Source organism: Carassius gibelio, chromosome B15, assembly GCF_023724105.1.
Source record: "Carassius gibelio isolate Cgi1373 ecotype wild population from Czech Republic chromosome B15, carGib1.2-hapl.c, whole genome shotgun sequence".
Taxonomy (NCBI): Eukaryota; Metazoa; Chordata; class Actinopteri; order Cypriniformes; family Cyprinidae; genus Carassius; species Carassius gibelio.
In genome coordinates, this window is record NC_068410.1 from 16,948,748 (window position 1) to 16,970,677 (window position 21,930).

The 21,930-nt window shown below is 35.3% G+C and overlaps 1 protein-coding gene and 1 long non-coding RNA gene across 15 annotated transcripts in view; one reads left to right on the forward strand and one right to left on the reverse strand.

Moving 5' to 3' along the window:
• Positions 1–12,889, reverse strand: part of tada2a (transcriptional adaptor 2A) — a 94,605-nt gene extending 81,716 nt beyond the window's left edge. For 5 of the 14 annotated variants that reach the window (XM_052577265.1, XM_052577274.1, XM_052577270.1 and 2 more), the window contains exon 1: positions 572–797. The gene's annotated coding sequence lies outside the window, so the exon portion shown is untranslated. Of the gene's footprint in view, positions 1–484; positions 798–6,499; positions 6,875–12,514 lie in introns of those variants that run through there. The other 9 variants (XM_052577256.1, XM_052577255.1, XM_052577261.1 and 6 more) reach the window with 4 other exon arrangements.
• LOC127973156 (uncharacterized) overlaps positions 1–21,930 on the forward strand; it is a 36,523-nt gene that overhangs the window by 5,771 nt on the left and 8,822 nt on the right. The gene's annotated exons all lie outside the window — the stretch shown is intronic.

Below are 21,930 nucleotides of genomic sequence, written 5' to 3' on the forward strand. Positions count from 1 at the left end.
ATTAACCAAATGCAATAATCTTTTTAAGGTTTAACAGTTATCAATAATAATTTAGCACTAGCATTTTGGTGGTCTAGGTGGTCAGTAGAGTGTATCTCCAGTCATAACGGTGGTTTTGTGAATCCAGAATGACTAAGAGATGACTGATACATTTCTCACGACTGACACAAACCGCTACTTGATATTTAATGCAATATGACTTTCATCTTGACTTGAACACACAAAAATGTCCCTAGAAGCTGCAGTACAGAAACTTTTAGGACTTCATGGCTGTATTAAAATGTTACCTTTACGTCTTCACTTGCAAACGCCATCTTGTCGCTATCCGAAAGTAAGCTTTACGGACATTACGTCATACATATTGGGGCGGCCAAATTTAACTTTTTGTTTTACAACAGAAAATCCACATAATCTTCTCATATTCCAATAAAACTATAATTAATTGAAACAAAATTCAAAACAAAGTATTTGAGTTTTCTCCAACCTTCTGTGTCACGCCGTATTTCAAGAAGTTCTCCTTTTGTAGCTGGATCTGGACAGTCTTCCATTTCTGTTTAAAAGTTTAGTTTACCTGTACATAACAGAATTAGTTTTTCTCTTGTGAACTTGTAAAAAGCACACTCGCTTTTATGAAGTTCACTTAAATGATGTCCATTCATGATAGTTGTTTGTTCTGTGCTGGTCTTCTCGGTTCCTCCCTTTATGTCGAAATTATGGACACATCCTTTCTGACATACAAGAAAAAATATGTGCTCTGTCAGCCAGCTTTAAATTTAACTCTTTATATCGACCAGCGCGAAATAGATAGTGCTGCTTGAAATATTCCCAGTCCTCCTTCAGCCGTTTGTCTGTCACTTCTGCAAACATCAAATGGTTTTAACTGAAGCTGATGCAAATAAAAAGGCTGGGACTCTTACAGTTCCTGTTTGTTGCTCTGGGAAAAAATGTTTTGCATTTATGGTTTTGGTTATGAAGTCCTTACAGCTGAACTGTTATTATCTGTAACACACTCCTTGCAGATCTTTGCTCATTTATAGATATTTCTTCTTTATTACAGATATTCTTGTATAATTTCTGAAAATACAGATCTATAATCATTAAATAATGTTTTCAAAACTTTAATTAGTGTAACATGGAGTGAGATTTACTATCTTTGTTCTTTTATTTAGTTTCACTTTGATTTCAATGCCAAACAGCTTCTGAAATCAGGTTTCTCAAACTTAAGAGATCTTGTGCACAACATTTCCACATATCAGCCAAATTATCACTTCTGTTTTTTGGGGGGAAACAACTTTTCTGGAAACTATTTAAAATCTATGCGCATTTTGAATGCACCAAATGTAATATAAATTTAATAAGTTTTGATTTTACTTAGAATAAATACATTTGAATTCTAATTTTGGTAGTACACCAAAAATGTCTTCATATCTTCAGTTATGTCCTCACAGCAGAGGTGTACATTATTTGGAGCCAAAACTGAACTCTTCAAATCCAACACAAACCAAAAACATTGTGACAGCTGATGTTTGGAAAAACTGTTTAGAAGCCAATGCATGTGGTCTTAAGCAAAACATATTGTAGGACTGCAAATGTGTTTGCAGAAACTTGTAATGCTTGATCTATAGTAGACTTATTTGTTTTCTCTCCTGTCCACTAGAGGTCATTGTGAGAGTTAGCTGGGAGGCAAAAAAATGCGGACTCCAGAGCTGAGAGGAGAGAGGAAGCACAGACATGATGACCCTGAATGAAAACAGAAAGCTTTCTTTCCCAGTTTCATTCAGTATTCGCTGCTCATTGTTTTGCTGGCACTTTGTATGGTACTGTGTCAATTTTTGAAGTCATAGTTCACCCAAAAATGTCACACTGTCATCATTTACTCACTTTCATGTCTTGTGAAGAGAAGTTTGTGTGTAAAAAATACTCAACAATTTGACTCAAGTGAAAGCACAGAAACTTAGTGAAAATTTTACTTACTTAAAAGTACAAGTACAGGTACAATTTGAGTTAAAGTTAGAAAAAAGTACAACTTTAAATGTACTCGAGTATTTAAAAAGTAGAAGTACTGAACAGATATACAGTAGTTTTGTTAAAGGGAGAAAACGAAACAAAATGCAAAGGTCAAACACATACATGTAGTCCAACAACAACATTTCAAATTCTGCACAATGGAACACACACACACAAATACAGGGAAAGAGATTTAAAGGAAACTTAATTCTTTCCACCCTCATGACATCCAATATTTGACTTTTCATTTATCAGATGAACACAAATTAAGAATTTTAGAAAAACAGAACATCTCTCTTAGTTTAATACAATTGAATGGGAGGTCTAAAATGAATATGACAGACAATAACTCATACAACCTCTGTTAATGAATCTGTGTATTCTTATGAAATCCAGGAGCTTTCCAACACTTCATAAACAGCAATGTAACTGAAATGTTCCCAGGCACAGAAAGATATGTACACTGTTTTACTCTATATAATGGAGCCTAGGGTCACACGAAGGGGAAGAATTGTTGATTAGTCTATGCAGAAAGTATTCTCGTAGCTTAGTAAAATTACGGTTGAACCACTGATAACACACTGACTATTTTAACGATGTTCTGTGCCTTGACTGTTACCATTGCTGTAAATCGAGTTTCAGAGAAAAATCTAAATCAAAATGATATTAATTTGTGTTCTGGAGATGATTGAATTTGGAATGGCTTGATGGTGATTATTTAATGAAAGAATTTTCATTTTTGGGGAAAATGTCCCTTTAAGTTTACAGAAATAGAGTATATGCTACAGTACATCAGAGGAATGTGGCAGGATGGGAAATGGAGTTCAGAATGAGTCCTGAGTGGAGTGCCCTCTACGGAAGCTCATGGGCACTCCAGCTAATGATCGTGACAGTATTGATAAAGTGATAATACACCAAAAGTGATAATGAATAATCCTCAAATTCAATGAACAAAAATGCTAAATTAATCCAATAATAGTTTGCCTTGATGATACTACCATTTTTAAACACTATAAATGCCCATTCCTACTAAAGGCCCGGTCACACCAAGAAGATTTGCTATAAAGATAACCATTACTGTTGCTGGATACTGTAATCTCCATTTACATACTGTCTTAAATCAAATTCTGAATTAGAATGAATGTCTCCCAAATTGTATTGTTAAATTGAGAATCCCAAAAGTTCTTGGATGGTCCACTTACCAGTTCTACTACAGCTATAGTGCCCACAACCTATTGAACAAAAAATTGTCCTGAAGGTGATTTTAATGATATTGTTCTTCTGTGTTGTTATTGTTAAAGTTGTGGTATGATTTTCTCTATTCTCATAAAACTTGTAGTCATTGATATAGTTATCATTCTTGGTGTGGACAGCCCCAACCAGAGCTTACGCTACGCCTACGTCATCTGCTGGACGTCACTCTCTTGTGAACACATGCACAACACTTAACAGAAGCTTGAGATGACAGATGAGACAGATGATATTTTTCTTACACAAACACATTGTGTTGAGCACTTTTTTATGTTGGATGGATGCACTTTATTTTGCTTTAAAGTCTTGACCCCCATTAACTCCCATTATAAAGCTTGGAAGACATTGAAAGAAGAAAGGCAAATACACTGGATGAGTAAATAATGGGGTAATTTTTATTTTTGGGTGAATTATCCTTTTAATACTGCAGTTTTGGATTAATTTAGTAGCATATAAAAGCAGCTTATTTTATCAGTAAACACAATAAACTTTTTTTTTTTTTAGGGAACACGCACTTATTTTGTTAATAAACACACAACAAACTTATTTTGTTAGTGAACATGCAATAAAGTTGCGGTCACAAAGATTTTCATCAGTTTAGTGCTGTTTGAAGCACAACTCAGGAGTCACTTTCAAACCAAGCAGTGAATTTGCTTGACCAACTTGAACCCAGTGTAAAATCTGCTTGGGTAAACTTCTGTGTAAATTTCCATTGAAATGACTGCACTTTGTCTGCACAAATTAGCAAAATGGTAACTGTGACCGCATCTTAAAATTAGTAAAGCAAAAAGTACAAAATAATGAAAATACTATGAATATTATTTTTAATGTTTGATCTGACACATGCTGGTCAGATCTTTAGCCCCTCTAATGACCAGCATGACGGGATTTTTTCCTCCTTCTTCCAGCTTTTTCCTTCTTCATCTTCAGACGTACATTGTTCTCCTCTTCATCGTGTTGTTCATCTCTGTCCCAAAGCTGAGACATGTTCCCTCCCCATCCATAAACGGAGTGTAACACGTCACCTGCAGCAACCAGGAGAACCAATCAGTGCGTTTGTTTCATAATGTGCCATACTACAGTAGGTTTGCATTTGGTAATCCTAAATCTTATATCACTTTGCTGAAATACTAATACATCTAATGTCTCACCATCAGTAAAAGGTGGGTCCATGTGACGACCTCCTGGTTGGTCGTGAGTGTTCATTGGGGGTGATATAGCAGACACAGTAACCGTTAGATTCACTGACAGCGTTTGACGAGATGCTTGAGCTGATTTAGAGAAGATAATGTGGTTTTTAAAGTGTTCATTACAATAAATAGTGAATAGACATACACTTGAAAGGACACTTCTAAGAGTTCATTAAATGGTGTTTCTCAAGTCAATAGAAAAAGAATAAATAAATAAATGAACATTGTACCATTATTCTGATGGTCTGCATTAATGACTCCAGCAATGAAGCCATTTCCACGTCTGTTGCAAAGAGTAAAAAATAAGTTCAATGTAAAAAAAAAAAAAACATTCTGTGGAAAACAAATGTTAAGAAAACAAATAATTAGCAATTAACTTAGACTGCAAACTAAGCTTTCTAGCCTGTAAAGGAATAGTTCATCCAAAAATGAAAATTTGCTGAAGATGTTTTCACTCTCAGGTCATCCAAGATGTAGATGAGTTTTTTTGCGTTACATAATGTGCTCACAAATGGATCCTCTGCATTGAATGGGTACCGTCAGTCCAACAGCTGATAAAAACATCACAACAATCCACACGACTCTAGGACATCAGTTCATGTTTTATGAAGTGAAAAGCTGTGTGTATGTAAGAAACCTATCCATCAAGATATTTTTATCTTCAAACTGCTTTCTGCTAAAATATGTGTCTTCTATTCATAACATTGCTCATTCTGACGGCACCCATTCACTTCAGAGGATCCACTTGTGAGCAAGTGATGTAATGGTTAATTTCTTAAAATCTGTTCTGATGAAGAAAAAAAAAAAAACCTTGATGAGTAAATGAGTAAATTGTTTGCAGTGCATGATGGTACTATGGTGGTCAGTAGTGTAGCCTGCATCAGATTCATTTCTTTCATTTAATTTTACAGACTTACCTAGTAAGGTATTGATTGTAGCCAGTCATATCTGGGATAATTCCTGGAGTCATGCTATAGGTTTCATCTCCAAACACAACCACACCATTAAATCCATACGGATTATCTTGACATGGTTCGGAAACCTTTAATAAAACACATAGTACTTATGTAATAACTGTGTAACTGTGACCAGCAATAGCTAATGAAAAAGCTGAAATATTTCATTAAATGAACAGTATGATGCACAGATCACACAGAAGCAACTTAAAAAACAGTTTGCTGTTGGTCAGCACAGCAAATTCACATGACTAACTTGAATCCATGGTGAAATCTGCACAAAACTAGCTTTTGCGTGGATGCTTATTGGAATGAATGGATTTTGCCTGCAAACATTTATCCAGAGTCAAAGCTTAAAATACATAATACATCTGGCATCTAACAAATACTATTGAAAATTTAGACTAGTATGTAACATATACAATCTTACAGACTCTGTATAGTACATTTGATACGACTAAAAGGCATTATAATGCCAACCACACCCCAAACCACCAGTCACCCGCACCTTGGGCACCCCTTTCTTTTGTTCCGTTCCACAATCCATTGCTAATGCTACGTTTTGAAATATGTACAGTTGGATAATTTACTACAGACTTAAAAAAAGAGAAATTAACCAAATGCAATAATCTTTTTAAGGTTTAACAGTTATCAATAATAATTTAGCACTAGCATTTTGGTGGTCTAGGTGGTCAGTAGAGTGTATCTCCAGTCATAACGGTGGTTTTGTGAATCCAGAATGACTAAGAGATGACTGATACATTTCTCACGACTGACACAAACCGCTACTTGATATTTAATGCAATATGACTTTCATCTTGACTTGAACACACAAAAATGTCCCTAGAAGCTGCAGTACAGAAACTTTTAGGACTTCATGGCTGTATTAAAATGTTACCTTTACGTCTTCACTTGCAAACGCCATCTTGTCGCTATCCGAAAGTAAGCTTTACGGACATTACGTCATACATATTGGGGCGGCCAAATTTAACTTTTTGTTTTACAACAGAAAATCCACATAATCTTCTCATATTCCAATAAAACTATAATTAATTGAAACAAAATTCAAAACAAAGTATTTGAGTTTTCTCCAACCTTCTGTGTCACGCCGTATTTCAAGAAGTTCTCCTTCTGTAGCTGGATCTGGACAGTCTTCCATTTCTGTTTAAAAGTTTAGTTTACCTGTACATAACAGAATTAGTTTTTCTCTTGTGAACTTGTAAAAAGCACACTCGCTTTTATGAAGTTCACTTAAATGATGTCCATTCATGATAGTTGTTTGTTCTGTGCTGGTCTTCTCTGTTCCTCCCTTTATGTCGAAATTATGGACACATCCTTTCTGACATACAAGAAAAAATATGTACTCTGTCAGCCAGCTTTAAATTTAACTCTTTATATCGACCAGCGCGAAATAGATAGTGCTGCTTGAAATATTCCCAGTCCTCCTTCAGCCGTTTGTCTGTCACTTCTGCAAACATCAAATGGTTTTAACTGAAGCTGATGCAAATAAAAAGGCTGGGACTCTTACAGTTCCTGTTTGTTGCTCTGGGAAAAAATGTTTTGCATTTATGGTTTTGGTTATGAAGTCCTTACAGCTGAACTGCTATTATCTGTAACACACTCCTTGCAGATCTTTGCTCATTTATAGATATTTCTTCTTTATTACAGATATTCTTGTATAATTTCTGAAAATACAGATCTATAATCATTAAATAATGTTTTCAAAACTTTAATTAGTGTAACATGGAGTGAGATTTACTATCTTTGTTCTTTTATTTAGTTACACTTTGATTTGAATGCCAAACAGCTTCTGAAATCAGGTTTCTCAAACTTAAGAGATCTTGTGTACAACATTTCCACATATCAGCCAAATTATCACTTCTGTTTTTTGGGGGGAAACAACTTTTCTGGAAACTATTTAAAATCTATGCGCATTTTGAACGCACCAAATGTAATATAAATTTAATAAGTTTTGATTTTACTTAGAATAAATACATTTGAATTCTAATTTTGGTAGTACACCAAAAATGTCTTCATATCTTCAGTTATGTCCTCACAGCAGAGGTGTACATTATTTGGAGCCAAAACTGAACTCTTCAAATCCAACACAAACCAAAAACATTGTGACAGCTGATGTTTGGAAAAACTGTTTAGAAGCCAATGCATGTGGTCTTAAGCAAAACATATTGTAGGACTGCAAATGTGTTTGCAGAAACTTGTAATGCTTGATCTATAGTAGACTTATTTGTTTTCTCTCCTGTCCACTAGAGGTCATTGTGAGAGTTAGCTGGGAGGCAAAAAAATGCGGACTCCAGAGCTGAGAGGAGAGAGGAAGCACAGACATGATGACCCTGAATGAAAACAGAAAGCTTTCTTTCCCAGTTTCATTCAGTATTCGCTGCTCATTGTTTTGCTGGCACTTTGTATGGTACTGTGTCAATTTTTGAAGTCATAGTTCACCCAAAAATGTCACACTGTCATCATTTACTCACTTTCATGTCTTGTGAAGAGAAGTTTGTGTGTAAAAAATACTCAACAATTTGACTCAAGTGAAAGCACAGAAACTTAGTGAAAATTTTACTTACTTAAAAGTACAAGTACAGGTACAATTTGAGTTAAAGTTAGAAAAAAGTACAACTTTAAATGTACTCGAGTATTTAAAAAGTAGAAGTACTGAACAGATATACAGTAGTTTTGTTAAAGGGAGAAAACGAAACAAAATGCAAAGGTCAAACACATACATGTAGTCCAACAACAACATTTCAAATTCTGCACAATGGAACACACACACACAAATACAGGGAAAGAGATTTAAAGGAAACTTAATTCTTTCCACCCTCATGACATCCAATATTTGACTTTTCATTTATCAGATGAACACAAATTAAGAATTTTAGAAAAACAGAACATCTCTCTTAGTTTAATACAATTGAATGGGAGGTCTAAAATGAATATGACAGACAATAACTCATACAACCTCTGTTAATGAATCTGTGTATTCTTATGAAATCCAGGAGCTTTCCAACACTTCATAAACAGCAATGTAACTGAAATGTTCCCAGGCACAGAAAGATATGTACACTGTTTTACTCTATATAATGGAGCCTAGGGTCACACGAAGGGGAAGAATTGTTGATTAGTCTATGCAGAAAGTATTCTCGTAGCTTAGTAAAATTACGGTTGAACCACTGATAACACACTGACTATTTTAACGATGTTCTGTGCCTTGACTGTTACCATTGCTGTAAATCGAGTTTCAGAGAAAAATCTAAATCAAAATGATATTAATTTGTGTTCTGGAGATGATTGAATTTGGAATGGCTTGATGGTGATTATTTAATGAAAGAATTTTCATTTTTGGGGAAAATGTCCCTTTAAGTTTACAGAAATAGAGTATATGCTACAGTACATCAGAGGAATGTGGCAGGATGGGAAATGGAGTTCAGAATGAGTCCTGAGTGGAGTGCCCTCTACGGAAGCTCATGGGCACTCCAGCTAATGATCGTGACAGTATTGATAAAGTGATAATACACCAAAAGTGATAATGAATAATCCTCAAATTCAATGAACAAAAATGCTAAATTAATCCAATAATAGTTTGCCTTGATGATACTACCATTTTTAAACGCTATAAATGCCCATTCCTACTAAAGGCCCGGTCACACCAAGAAGATTTGCTATAAAGATAACCATTACTGTTGCTGGATACTGTAATCTCCATTTACATACTGTCTTAAATCAAATTCTGAATTAGAATGAATGTCTCCCAAATTGTATTGTTAAATTGAGAATCCCAAAAGTTCTTGGATGGTCCACTTACCAGTTCTACTACAGCTATAGTGCCCACAACCTATTGAACAAAAAATTGTCCTGAAGGTGATTTTAATGATATTGTTCTTCTGTGTTGTTATTGTTAAAGTTGTGGTATGATTTTCTCTATTCTCATAAAACTTGTAGTCATTGATATAGTTATCATTCTTGGTGTGGACAGCCCCAACCAGAGCTTACGCTACGCCTACGTCATCTGCTGGACGTCACTCTCTTGTGAACACATGCACAACACTTAACAGAAGCTTGAGATGACAGATGAGACAGATGATATTTTTCTTACACAAACACATTGTGTTGAGCACTTTTTTATGTTGGATGGATGCACTTTATTTTGCTTTAAAGTCTTGACCCCCATTAACTCCCATTATAAAGCTTGGAAGACATTGAAAGAAGAAAGGCAAATACACTGGATGAGTAAATAATGGGGTAATTTTTATTTTTGGGTGAATTATCCTTTTAATACTGCAGTTTTGGATTAATTTAGTAGCATATAAAAGCAGCTTATTTTATCAGTAAACACAATAAACTTTTTTTTTTTTTAGGGAACACGCACTTATTTTGTTAATAAACACACAACAAACTTATTTTGTTAGTGAACATGCAATAAAGTTGCGGTCACAAAGATTTTCATCAGTTTAGTGCTGTTTGAAGCACAACTCAGGAGTCACTTTCAAACCAAGCAGTGAATTTGCTTGACCAACTTGAACCCAGTGTAAAATCTGCTTGGGTAAACTTCTGTGTAAATTTCCATTGAAATGACTGCACTTTGTCTGCACAAATTAGCAAAATGGTAACTGTGACCGCATCTTAAAATTAGTAAAGCAAAAAGTACAAAATAATGAAAATACTATGAATATTATTTTTAATGTTTGATCTGACACATGCTGGTCAGATCTTTAGCCCCTCTAATGACCAGCATGACGGGATTTTTTCCTCCTTCTTCCAGCTTTTTCCTTCTTCATCTTCAGACGTACATTGTTCTCCTCTTCATCGTGTTGTTCATCTCTGTCCCAAAGCTGAGACATGTTCCCTCCCCATCCATAAACGGAGTGTAACACGTCACCTGCAGCAACCAGGAGAACCAATCAGTGCGTTTGTTTCATAATGTGCCATACTACAGTAGGTTTGCATTTGGTAATCCTAAATCTTATATCACTTTGCTGAAATACTAATACATCTAATGTCTCACCATCAGTAAAAGGTGGGTCCATGTGACGACCTCCTGGTTGGTCGTGAGTGTTCATTGGGGGTGATATAGCAGACACAGTAACCGTTAGATTCACTGACAGCGTTTGACGAGATGCTTGAGCTGATTTAGAGAAGATAATGTGGTTTTTAAAGTGTTCATTACAATAAATAGTGAATAGACATACACTTGAAAGGACACTTCTAAGAGTTCATTAAATGGTGTTTCTCAAGTCAATAGAAAAAGAATAAATAAATAAATGAACATTGTACCATTATTCTGATGGTCTGCATTAATGGCTCCAGCAATGAAGCCATTTCCACATCTGTTGCAAAGAGTAAAAAATAAGTTCAATGTAAAAAAAAAAAAAACATTCTGTGGAAAACAAATGTTAAGAAAACAAATAATTAGCAATTAACTTAGACTGCAAACTAAGCTTTCTAGCCTGTAAAGGAATAGTTCATCCAAAAATGAAAATTTGCTGAAGATGTTTTCACTCTCAGGTCATCCAAGATGTAGATGAGTTTTTTTGCGTTACATAATGTGCTCACAAATGGATCCTCTGCATTGAATGGGTACCGTCAGTCCAACAGCTGATAAAAACATCACAACAATCCACACGACTCTAGGACATCAGTTCATGTTTTATGAAGTGAAAAGCTGTGTGTATGTAAGAAACCTATCCATCAAGATATTTTTATCTTCAAACTGCTTTCTGCTAAAATATGTGTCTTCTATTCATAACATTGCTCATTCTGACGGCACCCATTCACTTCAGAGGATCCACTTGTGAGCAAGTGATGTAATGGTTAATTTCTTAAAATCTGTTCTGATGAAGAAAAAAAAAAAAACCTTGATGAGTAAATGAGTAAATTGTTTGCAGTGCATGATGGTACTATGGTGGTCAGTAGTGTAGCCTGCATCAGATTCATTTCTTTCATTTAATTTTACAGACTTACCTAGTAAGGTATTGATTGTAGCCAGTCATATCTGGGATAATTCCTGGAGTCATGCTATAGGTTTCATCTCCAAACACAACCACACCATTAAATCCATACGGATTATCTTGACATGGTTCGGAAACCTTTAATAAAACACATAGTACTTATGTAATAACTGTGTAACTGTGACCAGCAATAGCTAATGAAAAAGCTGAAATATTTCATTAAATGAACAGTATGATGCACAGATCACACAGAAGCAACTTAAAAAACAGTTTGCTGTTGGTCAGCACAGCAAATTCACATGACTAACTTGAATCCATGGTGAAATCTGCACAAAACTAGCTTTTGCGTGGATGCTTATTGGAATGAATGGATTTTGCCTGCAAACATTTATCCAGAGTCAAAGCTTAAAATACATAATACATCTGGCATCTAACAAATACTATTGAAAATTTAGACTAGTATGTAACATATACAATCTTACAGACTCTGTATAGTACATTTGATACGACTAAAAGGCATTATAATGCCAACCACACCCCAAACCACCAGTCACCCGCACCTTGGGCACCCCTTTCTTTTGTTCCGTTCCACAATCCATTGCTAATGCTACGTTTTGAAATATGTACAGTTGGATAATTTACTACAGACTTAAAAAAAGAGAAATTAACCAAATGCAATAATCTTTTTAAGGTTTAACAGTTATCAATAATAATTTAGCACTAGCATTTTGGTGGTCTAGGTGGTCAGTAGAGTGTATCTCCAGTCATAACGGTGGTTTTGTGAATCCAGAATGACTAAGAGATGACTGATACATTTCTCACGACTGACACAAACCGCTACTTGATATTTAATGCAATATGACTTTCATCTTGACTTGAACACACAAAAATGTCCCTAGAAGCTGCAGTACAGAAACTTTTAGGACTTCATGGCTGTATTAAAATGTTACCTTTACGTCTTCACTTGCAAACGCCATCTTGTCGCTATCCGAAAGTAAGCTTTACGGACATTACGTCATACATATTGGGGCGGCCAAATTTAACTTTTTGTTTTACAACAGAAAATCCACATAATCTTCTCATATTCCAATAAAACTATAATTAATTGAAACAAAATTCAAAACAAAGTATTTGAGTTTTCTCCAACCTTCTGTGTCACGCCGTATTTCAAGAAGTTCTCCTTCTGTAGCTGGATCTGGACAGTCTTCCATTTCTGTTTAAAAGTTTAGTTTACCTGTACATAACAGAATTAGTTTTTCTCTTGTGAACTTGTAAAAAGCACACTCGCTTTTATGAAGTTCACTTAAATGATGTCCATTCATGATAGTTGTTTGTTCTGTGCTGGTCTTCTCTGTTCCTCCCTTTATGTCGAAATTATGGACACATCCTTTCTGACATACAAGAAAAAATATGTACTCTGTCAGCCAGCTTTAAATTTAACTCTTTATATCGACCAGCGCGAAATAGATAGTGCTGCTTGAAATATTCCCAGTCCTCCTTCAGCCGTTTGTCTGTCACTTCTGCAAACATCAAATGGTTTTAACTGAAGCTGATGCAAATAAAAAGGCTGGGACTCTTACAGTTCCTGTTTGTTGCTCTGGGAAAAAATGTTTTGCATTTATGGTTTTGGTTATGAAGTCCTTACAGCTGAACTGCTATTATCTGTAACACACTCCTTGCAGATCTTTGCTCATTTATAGATATTTCTTCTTTATTACAGATATTCTTGTATAATTTCTGAAAATACAGATCTATAATCATTAAATAATGTTTTCAAAACTTTAATTAGTGTAACATGGAGTGAGATTTACTATCTTTGTTCTTTTATTTAGTTACACTTTGATTTGAATGCCAAACAGCTTCTGAAATCAGGTTTCTCAAACTTAAGAGATCTTGTGTACAACATTTCCACATATCAGCCAAATTATCACTTCTGTTTTTTGGGGGGAAACAACTTTTCTGGAAACTATTTAAAATCTATGCGCATTTTGAACGCACCAAATGTAATATAAATTTAATAAGTTTTGATTTTACTTAGAATAAATACATTTGAATTCTAATTTTGGTAGTACACCAAAAATGTCTTCATATCTTCAGTTATGTCCTCACAGCAGAGGTGTACATTATTTGGAGCCAAAACTGAACTCTTCAAATCCAACACAAACCAAAAACATTGTGACAGCTGATGTTTGGAAAAACTGTTTAGAAGCCAATGCATGTGGTCTTAAGCAAAACATATTGTAGGACTGCAAATGTGTTTGCAGAAACTTGTAATGCTTGATCTATAGTAGACTTATTTGTTTTCTCTCCTGTCCACTAGAGGTCATTGTGAGAGTTAGCTGGGAGGCAAAAAAATGCGGACTCCAGAGCTGAGAGGAGAGAGGAAGCACAGACATGATGACCCTGAATGAAAACAGAAAGCTTTCTTTCCCAGTTTCATTCAGTATTCGCTGCTCATTGTTTTGCTGGCACTTTGTATGGTACTGTGTCAATTTTTGAAGTCATAGTTCACCCAAAAATGTCACACTGTCATCATTTACTCACTTTCATGTCTTGTGAAGAGAAGTTTGTGTGTAAAAAATACTCAACAATTTGACTCAAGTGAAAGCACAGAAACTTAGTGAAAATTTTACTTACTTAAAAGTACAAGTACAGGTACAATTTGAGTTAAAGTTAGAAAAAAGTACAACTTTAAATGTACTCGAGTATTTAAAAAGTAGAAGTACTGAACAGATATACAGTAGTTTTGTTAAAGGGAGAAAACGAAACAAAATGCAAAGGTCAAACACATACATGTAGTCCAACAACAACATTTCAAATTCTGCACAATGGAACACACACACACAAATACAGGGAAAGAGATTTAAAGGAAACTTAATTCTTTCCACCCTCATGACATCCAATATTTGACTTTTCATTTATCAGATGAACACAAATTAAGAATTTTAGAAAAACAGAACATCTCTCTTAGTTTAATACAATTGAATGGGAGGTCTAAAATGAATATGACAGACAATAACTCATACAACCTCTGTTAATGAATCTGTGTATTCTTATGAAATCCAGGAGCTTTCCAACACTTCATAAACAGCAATGTAACTGAAATGTTCCCAGGCACAGAAAGATATGTACACTGTTTTACTCTATATAATGGAGCCTAGGGTCACACGAAGGGGAAGAATTGTTGATTAGTCTATGCAGAAAGTATTCTCGTAGCTTAGTAAAATTACGGTTGAACCACTGATAACACACTGACTATTTTAACGATGTTCTGTGCCTTGACTGTTACCATTGCTGTAAATCGAGTTTCAGAGAAAAATCTAAATCAAAATGATATTAATTTGTGTTCTGGAGATGATTGAATTTGGAATGGCTTGATGGTGATTATTTAATGAAAGAATTTTCATTTTTGGGGAAAATGTCCCTTTAAGTTTACAGAAATAGAGTATATGCTACAGTACATCAGAGGAATGTGGCAGGATGGGAAATGGAGTTCAGAATGAGTCCTGAGTGGAGTGCCCTCTACGGAAGCTCATGGGCACTCCAGCTAATGATCGTGACAGTATTGATAAAGTGATAATACACCAAAAGTGATAATGAATAATCCTCAAATTCAATGAACAAAAATGCTAAATTAATCCAATAATAGTTTGCCTTGATGATACTACCATTTTTAAACGCTATAAATGCCCATTCCTACTAAAGGCCCGGTCACACCAAGAAGATTTGCTATAAAGATAACCATTACTGTTGCTGGATACTGTAATCTCCATTTACATACTGTCTTAAATCAAATTCTGAATTAGAATGAATGTCTCCCAAATTGTATTGTTAAATTGAGAATCCCAAAAGTTCTTGGATGGTCCACTTACCAGTTCTACTACAGCTATAGTGCCCACAACCTATTGAACAAAAAATTGTCCTGAAGGTGATTTTAATGATATTGTTCTTCTGTGTTGTTATTGTTAAAGTTGTGGTATGATTTTCTCTATTCTCATAAAACTTGTAGTCATTGATATAGTTATCATTCTTGGTGTGGACAGCCCCAACCAGAGCTTACGCTACGCCTACGTCATCTGCTGGACGTCACTCTCTTGTGAACACATGCACAACACTTAACAGAAGCTTGAGATGACAGATGAGACAGATGATATTTTTCTTACACAAACACATTGTGTTGAGCACTTTTTTATGTTGGATGGATGCACTTTATTTTGCTTTAAAGTCTTGACCCCCATTAACTCCCATTATAAAGCTTGGAAGACATTGAAAGAAGAAAGGCAAATACACTGGATGAGTAAATAATGGGGTAATTTTTATTTTTGGGTGAATTATCCTTTTAATACTGCAGTTTTGGATTAATTTAGTAGCATATAAAAGCAGCTTATTTTATCAGTAAACACAATAAACTTTTTTTTTTTTTAGGGAACACGCACTTATTTTGTTAATAAACACACAACAAACTTATTTTGTTAGTGAACATGCAATAAAGTTGCGGTCACAAAGATTTTCATCAGTTTAGTGCTGTTTGAAGCACAACTCAGGAGTCACTTTCAAACCAAGCAGTGAATTTGCTTGACCAACTTGAACCCAGTGTAAAATCTGCTTGGGTAAACTTCTGTGTAAATTTCCATTGAAATGACTGCACTTTGTCTGCACAAATTAGCAAAATGGTAACTGTGACCGCATCTTAAAATTAGTAAAGCAAAAAGTACAAAATAATGAAAATACTATGAATATTATTTTTAATGTTTGATCTGACACATGCTGGTCAGATCTTTAGCCCCTCTAATGACCAGCATGACGGGATTTTTTCCTCCTTCTTCCAGCTTTTCCTTCTTCATCTTCAGACGTACATTGTTCTCCTCTTCATCGTGTTGTTCATCTCTGTCCCAAAGCTGAGACATGTTCCCTCCCCATCCATAAACGGAGTGTAACACGTCACCTGCAGCAACCAGGAGAACCAATCAGTGCGTTTGTTTCATAATGTGCCATACTACAGTAGGTTTGCATTTGGTAATCCTAAATCTTATATCACTTTGCTGAAATACTAATACATCTAATGTCTCACCATCAGTAAAAGGTGGGTCCATGTGACGACCTCCTGGTTGGTCGTGAGTGTTCATTGGGGGCGATATAGCAGACACAGTAACCGTTAGATTCACTGACAGCGTTTGACGAGATGCTTGAGCTGATTTAGAGAAGATAATGTGGTTTTTAAAGTGTTCATTACAATAAATAGTGAATAGACATACACTTGAAAGGACACTTCTAAGAGTTCATTAAATGGTGTTTCTCAAGTCAATAGAAAAAGAATAAATAAATAAATGAACATTGTACCATTATTCTGATGGTCTGCATTAATGGCTCCAGCAATGAAGCCATTTCCACATCTGTTGCAAAGAGTAAAAAATAAGTTCAATGTAAAAAAAAAAAAACATTCTGTGGAAAACAAATGTTAAGAAAACAAATAATTAGCAATTAACTTAGACTGCAAACTAAGCTTTCTAGCCTGTAAAGGAATAGTTCATCCAAAAATGAAAATTTGCTGAAGATGTTTTCACTCTCAGGTCATCCAAGATGTAGATGAGTTTTTTTGCGTTACATAATGTGCTCACAAATGGATCCTCTGCATTGAATGGGTACCGTCAGTCCAACAGCTGATAAAAACATCACAACAATCCACACGACTCTAGGACATCAGTTCATGTTTTATGAAGTGAAAAGCTGTGTGTATGTAAGAAACCTATCCATCAAGATATTTTTATCTTCAAACTGCTTTCTGCTAAAATATGTGTCTTCTATTCATAACATTGCTCATTCTGACGGCACCCATTCACTTCAGAGGATCCACTTGTGAGCAAGTGATGTAATGGTTAATTTCTTAAAATCTGTTCTGATGAAGAAAAAAAAAAAACCTTGATGAGTAAATGAGTAAATTGTTTGCAGTGCATGATGGTACTATGGTGGTCAGTAGTGTAGCCTGCATCACATTCATTTCTTTCATTTAATTTTACAGACTTACCTAGTAAGGTATTGATTGTAGCCAGTCATATCTGGGATAATTCCTGGAGTCATGCTATAGGTTTCATCTCCAAACACAACCACACCATTAAATCCATACGGATTATCTTGACATGGTTCAGAAACCTTTAATAAAACACATAGTACTTATGTAATAACTGTGTAACTGTGACCAGCAATAGCTAATGAAAAAGCTGAAATATTTCATTAAATGAACAGTATGATGCACAGATCACACAGAAGCAACTTAAAAAACAGTTTGCTGTTGGTCAGCACAGCAAATTCACATGAATCACATGAATCCATGGTGAAATCTGCACAAAACTAGCTTTTGCGTGGATGCTTATTGGAATGAATGGATTTTGCCTGCAAACATTTATCCAGAGTCAAAGCTTAAAATACATAATACATCTGGCATCTAACAAATACTATTGAAAATTTAGACTAGTATGTAACATATACAATCTTACAGACTCTGTATAGTACATTTGATACGACTAAAAGGCATTATAATGCCAACCACACCCCAAACCACCAGTCACCCGCACCTTGGGCACCCCTTTCTTTTGTTCCGTTCCACAATCCATTGCTAATGCTACGTTTTGAAATATGTACAGTTGGATAATTTACTACAGACTTAAAAAAAGAGAAATTAACCAAATGCAATAATCTTTTTAAGGTTTAACAGTTATCAATAATAATTTAGCACTAGCATTTTGGTGGTCTAGGTGGTCAGTAGAGTGTATCTCCAGTCATAACGGTGGTTTTGTGAATCCAGAATGACTAAGAGATGACTGATACATTTCTCACGACTGACACAAACCGCTACTTGATATTTAATGCAATATGACTTTCATCTTGACTTGAACACACAAAAATGTCCCTAGAAGCTGCAGTACAGAAACTTTTAGGACTTCATGGCTGTATTAAAATGTTACCTTTACGTCTTCACTTGCAAACGCCATCTTGTCGCTATCCGAAAGTAAGCTTTACGGACATTACGTCATACATATTGGGGCGGCCAAATTTAACTTTTTGTTTTACAACAGAAAATCCACATAATCTTCTCATATTCCAATAAAACTATAATTAATTGAAACAAAATTCAAAACAAAGTATTTGAGTTTTCTCCAACCTTCTGTGTCACGCCGTATTTCAAGAAGTTCTCCTTCTGTAGCTGGATCTGGACAGTCTTCCATTTCTGTTTAAAAGTTTAGTTTACCTGTACATAACAGAATTAGTTTTTCTCTTGTGAACTTGTAAAAAGCACACTCGCTTTTATGAAGTTCACTTAAATGATGTCCATTCATGATAGTTGTTTGTTCTGTGCTGGTCTTCTCGGTTCCTCCCTTTATGTTGAAATTATGGACACATCCTTTCTGACATACAAGAAAAAATATGTACTCTGTCAGCCAGCTTTAAATTTAACTCTTTATATCGACCAGCGCGAAATAGATAGTGCTGCTTGAAATATTCCCAGTCCTCCTTCAGCCGTTTGTCTGTCACTTCTGCAAACATCAAATGGTTTTAACTGAAGCTGATGCAAATAAAAAGGCTGGGACTCTTACAGTTCCTGTTTGTTGCTCTGGGAAAAAATGTTTTGCATTTATGGTTTTGGTTATGAAGTCCTTACAGCTGAACTGTTATTATCTGTAACACACTCCTTGCAGATCTTTGCTCATTTATAGATATTTCTTCTTTATTACAGATATTCTTGTATAATTTCTGAAAATACAGATCTATAATCATTAAATAATGTTTTCAAAACTTTAATTAGTGTAACATGGAGTGAGATTTACTATCTTTGTTCTTTTATTTAGTTTCACTTTGATTTGAATGCCAAACAGCTTCTGAAATCAGGTTTCTCAAACTTAAGAGATCTTGTGCACAACATTTCCACATATCAGCCAAATTATCAGTTCTGTTTTTTTTGGGGGGAAACAACTTTTCTGGAAACTATTTAAAATCCATGCGCAATTCTGGTAGTACACCAAAAATGTCTTCATATCTTCAGTTATGTCCTCACAGCAGAGGTGTACATCATTTGGAGCAAAAACCAATCTCTTCAAATCCAACACAAACCAAAAACATTGTGACAGCTGATGTTTGGAAAAACTGTTAAGAAGCCAATGCATGTGGTCTTAAGCAAAACATATTGTAGGACTGCAAATGTGTTTGCAGAAACTTGTAATGCTTGATCTATAGTAGACTTATTTGTTTTCTCTCCTGACCACTAGAGGTCATTAATCGAGTGATAGTACAAGTAACCAGTTTAAATCATACTTGAATGAAGTACAAATCCCCCAAAATAATACTTAAGTGAAGTATACAAGTAATATTACTCAAGTATTTTACAACACTGAGTATATAGGAATAAAATCCTAAATTAAATCTGTTCGTCATATAAAGCGATTATTCATTTTCACTAGATTTAAACCGCCTGATTCATATGGTTTCATTTTATGACACCTTTATAACCTTTTTGGATATTTTTATGTTTTGGTTACCTGGACATTCATTGGAGGGACAGAAATTTATCAGGTGTGATTTAAAGGGGGACTTATTAAGCAAAAATCACTTTTATAAGGTGTTTGAACACAGTTGAACACAGTTCAAGGGAAAGTTATGGCCTAGTGGTTAGAGAGTTTGACTCCTAACCCTAGGGTTGTGGCTTTGAATCTCGGGCCGGCAATACCTTGACTTAGGTGCCCTTGAGCAAGGCATCGGACCCCCATATGCTCCCCCGGCACTGCAGCATAAATGTGTATTCACTGCTGTGTGGCACAACCTCATGTCTCAATCTACAATGTCAGTGCCAAAGAGGCATTAGAAGTGTTGTGTTTTGGGATGCACCAATGAACATAGGAGTCTTCATAGACTCCCTCCATCTGAGCTTCGAGGACACTGTGAATTGTTGAATTTCATTTTTGAAGAAAAAATTTGAAAAAAAAAAAAAAATCAGTAAAGTCCCCTATATGTTTAGGGATCAATACCAATGCTTCATGCGTGAATGTCAGCTCCAGACAAAAGTATGTATCATTGTAAATAGGAATGTTGTATCTAAAAGTTGCATATGAAACCAATATGTAGTTAACTGTTTGAATTTGCAGAGCTCATAATCACAAGTGGGACTTATAAAGTTTGTAATAGCACGCGATGGCACAATGAGACCACCTATGTCATTATTTTTATTTTGCTTGCTCCCCTTCTCTGTAATTCATAAACGCGAATTTGTTATGCTACTACAATCAGATGACTGACTTTTAAACAGAGCGCATTTTCTGTAAAGATAACAAGCTGGTACTAATAGTGGACTTTATTTTCGAAGGCTAGCACCAGTATTGAAAATAAATCTTTTACATTTACAATAATGAATGACACCTTGTATTGTCATTTTGTAAGAAATATTTATTTTAAGAGTACAAAGTACAGAAAGTTAGAGTTATAGTTTATAAAGAGGTTTATAAAGCAGTACAGAGAGTTAGAGTTATAGAAGTTTATAAAGATTTCATGGATTATTTATAGGGATAGATCACCCAAAAGTGAAAATTCTGTCATTATTTACTCACCTACATGTCGATCCAAACCTGTAAGAGCTTCGTTCATCTTCGGAACACAAATTAAGAAATTTTTGATGAAATCCGAGAGCTTTCCAACCCTTCATAAACAGCAATGTAACTGAAATGTTCCCAGGCACAGAAAGATATGTACACTGTTTTACTCTATATAATGGAGCCTAGGGTCACACGAAGGGGAAGAATTGTTGATTAGTCTATGCAGAAAGTATTCTCGTAGCTTAGTAAAATTACGGTTGAACCACTGATAACACATTGACTATTTTAACGATGTTCTTACTAGGGGTGTAACGGTACGTGTATTCGTACCAGACCATTTCGGTACAGGGCTTTCGGTACGGTGAACGTATGTACTGAATGACCGAATGCAATATTTTGATTGCGGAACATAGGTAAATTTTTGTGTTTCCAAACGAACATATTAAGTGGCGGAAGTCTCCGCGTTCAGCGCAAATCCCGCCCTGAATCGTGCCCACCCAGAATCGTGCCTGACGCGGCGCTGGCGCGCTGCTGCTGCTACAGGTGACATAGAGGGAGACCGCCGACAGACCAGGATCTTGTCTTCACGATAGCAATATCTATGCTTCATGTCGATCATAAATATAAAGCCTACTGATAAAGGACACCGTCAACAATATTGACGGCAAAATAGACTATGTTTGACAGATGCAATATGCCAGTGTGTCACCAGCCTAAGGTTTTCAAAAGGCATCACGCGAGTGTAAACATCACTACAGCTAGGAAAAAAAACAATTGTAATTCAACAGACCTTTGCTCTTAATTCCGATCGGTCCAATGCAATAACGAAATCTGAGGAGGTCTAAAAATGGAAACCGTTGATGCCTACAAGCTTGGATTGGTAATGCTGCTCTGTAATCATAGTTTTTTATTTTTCATTATATTTTATTATATGATATTGGTTTGAGACTGAGAGTATTTTATTTAGTGGAGAACTTTGCAGCAG